The sequence below is a fragment of the Vespa crabro genome, chromosome 25, assembly GCF_910589235.1.
Source record: "Vespa crabro chromosome 25, iyVesCrab1.2, whole genome shotgun sequence".
Classification (NCBI taxonomy): domain Eukaryota; kingdom Metazoa; phylum Arthropoda; class Insecta; order Hymenoptera; family Vespidae; genus Vespa; species Vespa crabro.
Genome location: NC_060979.1, coordinates 1134696 through 1148167, shown reverse-complemented (window position 1 = coordinate 1148167; position 13472 = coordinate 1134696). Strand labels below are relative to the sequence as shown.

Sequence of the window (13472 nt, the reverse complement as noted above, 5' to 3'; positions counted from 1 at the left end):
AAAAAATATATATATATATATATATATATATATATATTATTTTCTTTTTTGATTCAATCATCTACGTACATATTACTTCTTAACGTACATATTACTTAAAAAAAAACAACTGTTTGTAACTTTATATACGTTCCAGGTTTGCTAAACCAATAATTTCTTTATCAATTTTAGATAACTAATAAAAATAGGAATATATCAAATACTATATACTAGTAAATCGAAATAAAGAATATCAAATTTGAATGAGTATGCCATAATAATCGATGAAAAGTAAACAACTATCTGATTCTACGATGAGTTCATTTCTTTGATAGACAAATTTTTGTTTATTCGGTGGTATCAAAAAATAAATCCACGTAATACCAAGTCGATGTGTTTATAATTTTTTTCTACAACGGTCATATTTTGTCCGTTTGTTTTTAACAACACTTCAATTATTTCTACATCCTAAAATTGTAAACATAAACGGACACGTAAAGATCTTTTCTATTTGTCTATCGTTTTCATTTATTTTGATCGTTCCTTTTTCTTCTCTTTCATAGGGGTTTTTTTTTTTTTATAATCTGCTCTTAGATTTAGCTTCATAATTGTATTAACACTACAACGGAATGGTTTCTAATGCGATGAAGTTCAAATTTCTTTTAAAGATCTTTCCGATTAATTCGAAAGAACAAAATAAGGAGGTAAAAACGAAAACATATATAGGATGTCCTATACTGTAAGTTTTCTAAATTTTTTCGGGTAAACATAAACCGACTACTAATATTAATCACTCATATTAATGTAAGATTAAAATTTTCATTAATAAGTATTCATTACCCATGGTATTACCCTTTCATTAACACTCAGCGATAGACCTAAATAATTCAAAAAGCTTTTAATTAAGATAATTTTCTAACGTATTAGTTTAGGACATAAGTATGTCAATATTTTTATGTAGAGCATAAAAAATTACATCAATTGTTCCAGTCAAAAATATAAGTTTCCATTAAAATAGAAAATGCAGTTGGATTTTTCTGACGATCCGATCCACATAATTACATAAAATTATTTGCATGTTATGCACCATTTAATACCATTTAACTACATTTAATACCAATTAACTTATAATATTTTTTTTTATTGTCAATTGTTTAAATTGTATAAAAGGTTAATCCCTTCCAGTTGTGCGGGACACCCTTCATACTATATATGTGGTATCGAGAATTTTAATTCTTACTTTATGCGTGAAATGTTAACGAGCCTGCCATGTATAAATGTCTCATATCGGTCTATTTATGAATTTCCTGAGGCAATGTTCCACTGGAAAAGAGTGTGCGTGTGTGTGTGTGCTCACGTGTGCATGAATGTGGTTTGTGTTTTGTCTTATTATCGGCTCAGTTCTTTACTGCACACGGTTTGATGGAGTGGAAAACATAACGTAATTATTTAAATATATACACCGATATAATGAATTCATAGAAGTATAAACAGTATATTGCTTAATATATTCTTAATTCATTTTTTTTCGTACATATGTAAGCGATATTGATTTAACATTGAATAATCTCGGATCACCTTTCTCACGAAGCGTGTGATTTCAGCATAAGTATGGACGTTATATAAAGTATAAGCATATCTCTCCTATAGGTGTATAAACTTTTCTAAGTTATATATTTTTCACGTCTGTAATAGTCGGATAATAATCAGACTCATATCCGATTATAGTAATTAGTATTAGTAAGTTATGAATTCACGCTTTTTAATTCTTTTATTTCTTCTACTTATCATTGTTCTTATTATTATATTATTATTATAATAATAATAGTAGTAACAGTAATAATATAAATTGGATATTACTATACGAGAAATCATAACAAAAATAGTACTGATCTTAACTTATAGATAATATGGAAATGAACTCGTTTTTTGATTTATATAAAAATATATATATTCACTAATTATTATTTTTGATAAAATGATTAATAAATTTAAATATATACTTTATATACCTCTGTTATTAAATAAATTGTATCATTGTTGTGTCCTATATAAAACTAATCATCAAGAAACGCACATCAATCATAAGAGATTAAATAGTAACATCTTATTAAACTATCAAATAAGGAGAAAAAAGAATAAATTAGTCAATTACATTTGCTTAAATCTATACAATAAAAAAATAACTGACGAAATATCGTTCAGTTTCTAGACGAATCTAAATGTGCTTATAAAATTGATGTCTCATATTGCTTATAAAATTTAAGGCTCTAAAATATAAAGTACAAAAGAGAGTATAAATTTTTTCTAAAATTTAACAATATCTTAGAAACTGAAATTCATTTGAATGAACGGCCGAACACCTATTTCATTATTTTTGCCATAAAATCATCTATCGAAAGCACCATTAAAATATTCGAATGAGTTACAGTAATTTTTTCGTGAAACTCATTTCTTTGCGTTTGAAGTGGATTCGAAAATCTAAACATCATCAATTTACACACACGAAGAAGCAAGTAATTATCTACTTTGAAATCGGTAGTACAAGTTTCTTCCCTTTTAGAGGGGGAAATGTGTGCGTGTAGAAAGGAAGTAATGCTACACGATCATATCCTACCGCATAGGGAAAGAGGTCAGTGTTATCTAATTTATTTACCTCTCTACCTGATTTTACTGCTTATTATTAGTATAAACGCGAGCTTCATACGAGCAACATATTTCTGTCGTGAGAACAAAAAGAAAGATGTTCGACTTGAATCTTGATACTTTATCGTTTGAGTGTATTTCTAATTCAGTGAAATCGAAAATACATTTAAAGGTGAATAGAATTTGAATATGTATTAAGAACAAAAAAAAATCATAACTATGCGTGATATGAAAATTTAGTGATACACTGCTATAAAAATTCAAATAAATAAGTCAAGTAAATAATTAAAATTTTTAAGTTATATAAGAAAATTTATGATTTATATGGAATTACGATGAAAAATCAATCCAGGCGTTTGATTTAATAAGATTATATTTATAATAATTATTTGATTATTAGATATTTGATTAATCTAATTTGATTATAATTTAATAAGATCAAATAAAATAAGCTGCCATTATGTATCGTTAATGTCTAATAATAAAAATAAAATTTGTATAATGTTAAATAGGCATTTAGGGCCATGCCAAGGTAATTGGGGAAGGGGCAGAACATTTTCTTATACTTTTTAATACATTAATATATTTTAATATTATATAACGATTTAATTAACTTAATAATACATTTTTTTTTAATTTATTAACATACAAACAAATATAATATTTATTAACATACAAACATTTCAATCTTTTCTTTGGGTCACCATCAACGCAAAATATAATAAAAAATTGAACTATAATTAAATACAACGTGCACTATGGTTTACAAACCCTTGTAACGTTACATATATGAATAAGAGATGTAAAATAATAAACACGTGCGGTTGAAGAGGTTCACAATACAATTTGGAGGAATTTTTTTTTCGAACAGTTTGGACATTTGTTTTGTTTTGACTTAATATTTCGTTATTTATTAAACAATTTGTTACCTTTAGAAAATTTGTGCCTATTTCTATGTATTTTGAGGTAGGAGACGTTTTTGTAAAGTTTATTATTACTTATTGAGGGCAGCTAAAATTATAAATCTTAGGTAAATACGCAAAAAAATTTCGAACAGTATCTTAATCTGTAAGAATGTCACTATTAAAAACACTAAAATAAAAAATCTACGATATTAAAATTGAGAAAAATCAAACGTTCCATAGAAGATTCAATATCGATTTTAATAGAATTTTTCTACAGTTTGCTAACATTCGAATTAAAAATTTAGAAAAAGAAAGAAAACTGAGTTTAGTCATTGCAAAAGAGAGATTTTTTTGAATCAAACGGCGATACAACTTTTTCTTTTTCTTTTTTTTATTTCCTTATCTCGATGAAAATATATTATTGCAGCTTGTTATTTTTATAATAGATGTATTTTTATTATTCCAGTTATTCAATATTATTTCTTATGAATTTTTTTTTTGTGAATGAATTGTAATACTATGAAACGATTAGATTGAAGTTTATGTTAATTATGTTTGAAAACACAAATAATATATATTTTTTCAGACGATCAAATGTTACAACTACGTATGTGATAATTTTGCAAACCGTTTAATATTAATGTTAAAAGAATATTGCCATTCGACTACATTAACAATTCTTTAGTAACTTCCCAGAGTGTTATTTACAATTAATAAAATATTCAGCAATTTCCTGACTTTTATGAAGATTCCATTCGTCAAGTTCAATATAATCACGTAGGTTTGAAAATAATAAGTACGAAGAATTTCAAAGTTTAACCCTTTTATATATTTAATATATATATATAAAAATTTTTTTATTTCATCGACACAAAATCTTTATTGTTGCTTCGCATCCGAAATATTTAGTATTTTTTAAATATAGATTATGATTCCTATATTGTAATAATATTAATACAAATAATATTGAGGTTTTTTTCTACATAAACCCAGTACAAATATTACACAAAATATTACACAGCCCCTGAAATTAGGCTTCTCCCTGTACAATTTTGAAATTAGATTATATACTCTATTATAGTAAATTGAAGACATATAATAAGAGATTAAATGATAAATTATTAAATTTAAAAGATTTGGAGGTGTTCTTTTTTGTTAGAGGAATCGGTATAGGAACTGATAATCCACAATAAGATGAAATTAACAAAATTTTAATTTATGTATGCTATTTTTGATATTTAATTAATATTAAATTAAATTAAATTTATTTTTATAAAACTAATTCAAGTCAAAATATATAGTATTGTAAAGTTTTTATATAAATTACATATATATCAATTAATTGGATTATAAAGTTTCATTTTTATATGAAATCAAATTTGACAGTAAAATTAAATAAATTAATTAATTTAAATAAAAATTAAAATATATGCAAATTACCTCTAATTTCTAATAAAATATTCTATCTACGAAATTTTAAATAATTTCTATTGCAGTTAGGTATTACAAAATATTTTCTATTCAACATCGAACTAACAATCATTAAGTTAATTTATTAAATTAATTAAACAGTTTTTATTTAATGCATTTAAGAATCTATTTATAGAAATAAAAAAACACGAAAAGAAGAAAGAAATAATTGCAAAAGAAGAAGTTTCCTCGCTGAAAGCCCTGTTCAGTTAGATACGAAGATTCATCCACACAGGATGGATAGAAATTCGCGTCTCGAACACATCGAAAACTTTGCTTTGACCAATACACTCTCGCCCAATCTCGAAAAGATCAGCCAAAGGCTTCCTATCCTATAATCGAGAAAGACGGCGAAGAAAGGCTTATAACAGCTAAGTTACGGCACTCTCTGCCGAAGGTCCAGGGACTTTCCTCAAAGCAAGTTGAGAGTTACTGACGAACTCCGCTAGTGGCTCCGAAGTGACGCACGAGGAAACTTCAATACTATTAGCTTCGAAGTATATTATATAGGAATAGCAGACCATCTGAGCACTTGTGAGAAACGTAACAGTGACTCTCAATTCCTACCTAACTTTGCATTTTATTGGAACAACCATAAAATATAAATTTTAATCTAATACAAAATGATTTATAATTTTAATTTATTTCATGACTTATGATTGACTTTATAATTTATATATATTTTGTAAAATTTAACATAACTATTTACAAATGACAAAACCGCTATTTGTTGTATATTCAGACACAAAATTAGAAATTTTTCAAAGAACTTAATCAACATGTGTACGAGAAAATAAAGTAATATATTAATAATCATTGAGATACTTTTGAAATGACTTACATCGAAATATATATGCACAGAAAAAATACAATTCGAATGTAATTAGTATGAAATGCTATAAAATAAAAGAAATTACCTGTAGGTTTGAAATAAAAAATTATTTACGCTTATTTTCTGACAATCCAAACAATCTCATAGTTTATTTCTCTTCCTACATATTTGTAAGAAATGGTGTAGGTCAATCGTTAGCAATTAATAAAATTTAAGGAGTAAAAATTGATTAAATATGACACAAATATGTATATATTAATAGATTTACAGGGTTATGAACCGACTGGAAAGATTCATTTCAGACATTCTCTAATTAAGATTGTTGACTACTGAATTAAAACTGACTGTCCTTTCCTTTTTCTTCTTCTTCATCGATAAAACACTATTCCTTTACAAGAAGCAATTGCACAGTGGAAACACAGAGAAAAAGTGTAAGATATATCAAGATGTGGCAATATCACATCAGTACCATGAATTTATTGTAATTTGGAAAAACGTGTCAGCAGAGGTACAGGTGCATATAACTGAAGATGTTTACTAAGCCTACAACAAAAATATTATCATATAAAATTGTATTTAATAATTTTAAGTATATTAATTTTTTAAAGTCTTTTAATGAGTCTGATATTAGTGCTTTTAATACCGACATTGCTATACCATTAAATTTAAAAGAAATGATATATGCATATAATATGTTTTATTATTTTGGATGAGGTGATAAATGAAAATTTGTTTCTCTGTGAACAAAGGAATAAATCTTTATTTGTTAATTAACAATTATTTGCTATTTACAGTCTTACCTGTGAACAAAGAAACGACAATTTACATTTATTATTTACACTACTTAAATTTTATTTAATAAAATTTCTTTATAAAATTTCTCTGTAATCTCTCATGCATAGGTGTTATTTCCTAATGACCGTTTTTCTTCAAAATCTTAAAGGCTCGACTTGAAAATAACTAAAGTCAATCGAAGGACGGGACATGAGAAGCGCGGCAAATCTAACTCAAGAAAGTATACTTTCTTTAGATGCATATATACATAAAACGCATATTTAGAGAATATCAAAGTCGATCTTTCTTATGACATTCTCTTTCTTATAGACATTTCACTACTCACGTTTTTCTTCTTGTTTACTTTCTTCCTTTGTTGCTTAATTTTAGGTTTCTTCCTTTACTGCTAATTTCAATTTTCCCACAAACTACAATTATAAATTTATTAAATGTATAAGGAAATATAAATGTTGGTAATCATAATAAAAATAAAAAGAAACATATATATGGATGACATACTTTGTAGTGAAATTAATTACGATACTTTACCTGCAGCTTATATATCTTTTCTTGTTGCAGTATTGTTTTACTATAGAATTTCGTATTTTCTTCCTTACACATTTATTTCTTTGTCACAGAAGTTATCTCCTTTGTCAATTCTTCCAAAAGTAGATGATTCTATAATCATGGAAGTTTCCTGTATTAAAAAAGAATTTACACTAAAAAATATTTCATTTAATTTTCTCATTTATATAGTATCCATTATATCAGTGGCCCATTTGAATATTGTATTTCTCTGAACATAATAAATTTGTATACTTAGAATGGAGATCCTAATTAATATTAAATGGAATGATACCACTGAGAATAAATTAAGTGCCTCAATTATTTCTATAGTTATAGTTTTTCTTAATCATTTCATTAGTCAAGTAAGAGGTAAAGTATTACTCTTTTTATATAATTAATAATCGTTATCTGAGTAAACAATATGACTTTTAACTTATTTCGAGACCTATGCGATGAAAATTACATTTTTGACAATTTTATTCAGTAATTTTATGAATTATATGAATGAAAATCTGTTTGTAATCGCTCGATTTTAATCAAAATTAAAATCTTAAAAGTATCAATTAGATTAGCATAACCATAATTCTCCAATATTGCATATCTATCGAATTATAGTTTGATCTATATTATGAAAATTCAATATGTCATCGTATGTCAAACAAATGTGCATCTGTCATTTCATCTTTATCTTCTATATATATACAATATTTTCATTATTTAATTTCATATAATTCCATTCTTTCTCCTTTGTCTTGGCCAATTAAAGTATTATTTTCATCATTACGTTTTCATTATCGTCATTACCATCTTCGTTTTCTTTTTCAATGTTTTTAGAGATAAGCTTATTTTCATTTGTAGATAATTCCGAGTTTTCCTGGATAATTTGTTGCTGAAATTGAAATCTTTTTAATTGGTATAAATAAAATTTTGCAGTTATATGAGTATTAGTTACATATGAGTATATACTAGATTTTGATTTATGAATTCATTTTTTTATTGAAATAAGGTTATAACGTCTGCTTTAGAAAGAAATAAAATCAATATAATCTATCAAATCTTCAGACATAAACTTTTTAAAGCGAGTAAATTAATTTTACTTTCTTGCAATTTCTTCTAAAAAGAAATTGTAATACTTACTCTCATTTAATTTTTAACTATATATATTTTAGGAACTTTCGATGATATATTGTTCTTTATAGAGCGATTACGAAAGTATAATAATTTTTCTCATTTATATTGTAGAACTACAATAGTCATATGTTAATTTCAGGAGATTCCATTTTTGTGTCGTTCCATGAAAATACATATCCACTTCCTCGTTGTTTTCCTCACTTCAGCAACCTACACAAGGAAAATATTTGCCTCATGTACTTTTTCAAAACAACGATTTAAATTATAACAATAAGGAATATTATTAAATAATATGTAATTTTATTAAATATTATTATATTATTAATAATATAATAAAACCTGAAATGTATCTTTCCATTTATGACGTGTTGATTTGTTCTTCATTTTAATATAATATTTCAAAACTGCATTTAATGATTCTAATTTTAATATTATTTTACGTCATCAACTTTATTAATTAATTGATAATAATGGTTTTTTTACAGCCAGAACTTTTATTAAGCTGAACGTACAACTTTGTTAAAAAATTTTTAATTTGGTTAGTAGAAGAGTGGAAGAATCAAAACAATAACTTAGGTGACACCTTGCGGTAGTAATGTGTAAGCTTTATATATACATTTGTAGTCTGTAGTTTTTGCTGGACTATAAAATCATAAGTTCCCTCGAAATATAGCTTCCTTATTTATCGACACTATGGTATCAGCCATATTTAAAAATAGAATCGATGGACGATATACTAGGCTCGATAATTATGCCGAGAGCGTGCCTGGAGAAAGATTATCAGAAATACAGTAGGTTTTGTGAAAAATAAAACAGTTTTTGGAAAATGATTTTGTATGAAATATTCGTTAAGTATAAGGTATAGTGCTACAATAAACTATCTTTTCAAATTTTCCATAGCATCTTATTATTTACGTTTATTAACTTAAAAACGTCTTATTTCTGTTCGTGTTTTTCTGAATTCTTTATAAACTCAAATATTGCATCGTTCATTCTTATTGTATTTTTCCGTTTACATATTCGTATCAACATGCAATGCAACTATGCCGCATTAATTGATTTCATATTATTCTAACAATTTTTTAATCTATTTCTGTCGATACACATATACTTTTCATTGATACTATTTAACCCGCATTTTTTAGAATAATTTTTGTTTCTATTTAGTCTCTATTTTTCTATTAATCTTGTTCATACATCTTTTTATACAAATGTAACTACTAGATATCAATATGAACTCCAGGATAAAGAAAACTGTTCTCTATTTTGGTAAAGAAAAATCATGGATTTTCTTTAAATCAATTGAATCCACCATTTATCCTTACATCTGTTAAAAATCCATTCCGACTTTTTTCAATTTATTTTTATTTATAGATACTCTTATTTATTTGGCATAAAAACGTTTTCTTTTGATCGTTTCAGCTCTTTTTTAAACGACAAATAATTATAAACATGATATCAGGAGACAATATTTTTATTATATTGATATACATTTATATATTTGTATCTTTCAATATTTACCCATAGATTTTTTAAAATTATATGAGGTGTTCATCTAAGCATCTCGATCGAAAAACACCGTTTATAAATGTTTTAATACGTGAGAAATATGGGATGGGACTAAAATCTATATATATTTTACTTATTGCAGAAGTATTTCCCATTTTGCATAATTAAAATTAATGTACTTTCATCGTAATTGTAAACGTTTAAAGCAAGCATTCTTTCTTTATGCTCATGTCACATACAGATGTTGTTATCGAATGTACTTACTGTAGCACGGAACTATAAAGTTTAGTAGTAGTAGGTAACCTTTTCCCCTCAATCATTGAAGGCTTAAACTGTCAATGTACGCAACTCATAACGATCAAAAACTTTACATTTAGAAATTAATTTTCGACTTTTTGGTTAAATTTTTGGGATTTGAGATCAGTATGGCGAATACATTTCACAAATAAGTCCAAGTAATGAATTTACCAGTAAAAATGATACGAAATTAATAAATATTCCGGCAACAAAACTCAACAGTTATGATTCCAAAATACGTATTTGTCGAACGAACTTCGTATCGCCTGTGTCCTATTTATCATTACATGGGCTATGATTTATTAGTATAGTATATATTATATGCAATAAATGCGTAGTATATAAGGAGAAAGGAAAAAACCCCAACATCTGTCCGAGATTTCACGAATAAAAACCGTTTAATTTTGATATATTTTATTCAAGAAATCATTGATTCGCGATAGTCTAAATTATGATTATTTTTATCCTTCATTCTTTTGCTTATCTTTGCTTCTTTTACGGACATCCAAACGTTACAAGCAGTCTGGAAATCATAGCCCACGTGATGATAAATAGGACACAGGCAATAAGAAGTTTCCATGCTTGATGCATCAAATAAAATCTTGAAAATTTGAAAAATCAATATTATTTGAAAGTAATTGTCAATAACAGAGGGACAATGAAGTAAAAATGCAATAAAAAATATACCTTCGCCATTTTATACGAGAATGTGTTTCAATAGGATCCATTAAGATATATTATCTTATACATAAGAAGTATGTTTCAATGTAAATATTTCAAACGAGATCCTTCATATCACAAAAGAATAATTCACGATCTTCGAGCGTCAACTTCTTCATCAATTCGTTCCATCTTTCATTCGTAAATTATTTTTCGTTTATAGAAGAATGACTAAGTACATCTGACATTTCGTGAATTTTATTGTACATTCTGAGTAACCTTGAACGAAAAGGATTATCGCTAGATAAAAATTTTTAGCTTCTTTATCGTTATAATATGCTCCCTTCAGAAAAAAAGATAAGAGAAATTTACCTTTGGTTTTTATCTCTGCACAAAGAGAGTGTATCGATTATAAGAGCTGATAGTAAATGTAAAAAATATACGTGGAAAAAATAGATCGGCCGATATTTTGTTATTTCAAAGATAGGACACCAAATTGCCTTTTCAAACGGTATCAATTTTCCATACGTAACTATCATTTCTATAAATCTGCTGTAAGTATGTGGATTGTCCTTTGATACGTAATTGTAAATAAAAATATCTTCATTGGATCAAAAAGATATTATGTATTTATACGGAAGAATTAGAAATTGTTAGAAATTATTATTAATAATTCATAGGGACACTAGAAATTACTTCACAAGAAACTATTAATAATAAAAGTAATCGTGGCATAGATACGTTGCTCAATTTTCAAACCAAAATGTTCCATACTTTTCACAGATATAACAATTATTATAATGTTTTATTTTAAATGTAAAAATATAAAAATTATTGCCGCGATTAAGCAAGTCCCGTAGATGCCAGATCCACGGAATGTTATGTTCAATTACATGTCATCCATATCTACTGTAATACTATCATTGTGATTAATATCTTTATCATAATTGTTATTATTATTATAATATTATTAACATACTATTATTATCATTATAATTATCATCATCATCATAATCATCATCATCATCATCATCATCATTAGTCATATTATTAGTCATATTCTTATTATTATTATTATTATAATTATTGTAATTAGTATATTTAATCATTATAAGAATGTTAAATATAGACATCCTGACAAAACCATAACACCACAAGACCTCCATATCCCCAGCCAACGCTTTCTCCTTTCTTACAGGACTTTTTTTAATTCTCACCAACTCTATAAAACAAATCTGTCCTCCTTAGTTTTCCTTTTTTCGAAAATCTATCCTACAAATCACTCATCACTCTATATCTACTCTCTACTCTTAAAAATTTTTTCTTCAGTTACCATCTAGGAATACAAACCATCTAGAGAATAAATAAAACGCAACTCAACATTTCTATTCTAGCAAAAATATCTGTTATTCATTGCATTGCGGAGACAAACTCATATTGCGTTTTGGCACGTAACACATATAGACGCACATAAAGATGTGCGTCTTCAGTTTTGCCATTTCCTTGGGCAAGTTATGTGAATGAAAGCATATTCATCGCATTCAATTGTCGCCAGAAGAAGGGTGAACATAAAACAAAAAGAAAAATAATAAATGTTTTCATTTACGATGAACTTTAAGATCCCTCACATTCTCATACTCACTACCACATTAATGTTGAAATATTTATATACCATTTGCTATCTGCATTTTGTATAAGCAAATTCCTTCATCAAGTCAAAACCACTGGAGAAGATTTTTTCGTTAAACTTTATGATTACGGCGTAACATAAAAAACAATTGATGCTTCGTGTATGTGTGTAATTCTATCGATTATCGGAATAACAAAATTCTTCAAATTACAATTATCCTCGATCACGGGAAATAGTTTCGATTCCTTTTCGTTCGGAATTTCGATTGTTTCTCTCTCATCGTAGAAAATATCTAGCAAATAAACATTAAAGAGTCGTAAATCTTTTTTGCCTGGCATACATATGTAGACAATTTCAAGGAGAACCACTTTCTGCGTCTTCTTGCACGTTAAACATGCTCCAAATCAATAATTTATTCACCAATTTTCTTTTTTGTTACATTTATAAAATATTAAATACTACTTTGTTTTTTTAACGGAATCAAGAAATCTATGATTTGAATGAAGATGAAATAAAATATAGAAATAATACTCGATCAAAAATAATAACTCATTGAATCCTCAAATTATCTTTTCCTTTTTTTCGAACATATCGAAAGATATTTCAAAATATATAAGATATAAGACTTGACGTCTCTGAAAAATTTCTCGATGAATAATTCCTCTATAAATATTGTTCTCCAGCTTATGAATATACTTTGATCACGGTAAAAGCCCTGAATGAAGATGATTAATTACCGATTGCATATCTATAGGCGTATATTACTCTCGAATTCAGGAATGGAATTAAGTATGTTACAAGTAGATTCGATTCTAATTGGATAATTTCGAATGTTTCATATCTATTTCAAAGAAGAGAATCAGTAATTTCAAGTAAATTCAAACGAGAAATAGGTTCGAACTTTTTGTTAATATTTTGAGTAAGAGTAAGTATATTCCAAGTATATTTGAACCTTTTATAAATACTTCGATCGAATAACGTCACAACAAATTATAATCTATGATATTCTTTTGTGTTTTTAACTAACATCTTGTGTTAATAAGAATTATCGTTTTAAGTTTAACTAACATCT

The 13472-nt window shown here is 26.4% G+C and overlaps 1 long non-coding RNA gene across 2 annotated transcripts; it reads right to left on the bottom strand.

Moving 5' to 3' along the window:
* Positions 1-5178: 5178 nt before the first annotated feature.
* On the bottom strand, positions 5179-8874 carry LOC124432441. 2 transcript variants are annotated; one of them, XR_006944259.1, is made up of 5 exons: positions 8644-8874; positions 8311-8514; positions 7156-8062; positions 6953-7034; positions 5179-6632 (listed from the first exon to the last, which is right to left on the bottom strand). It is a non-coding gene; the product is annotated as an uncharacterized LOC124432441 (long non-coding RNA). The 2 variants fall into 2 exon arrangements; XR_006944258.1 differs by having other exon boundaries at positions 5179-6375.
* Between the last annotated feature and the right edge of the window lie 4598 nt (positions 8875-13472).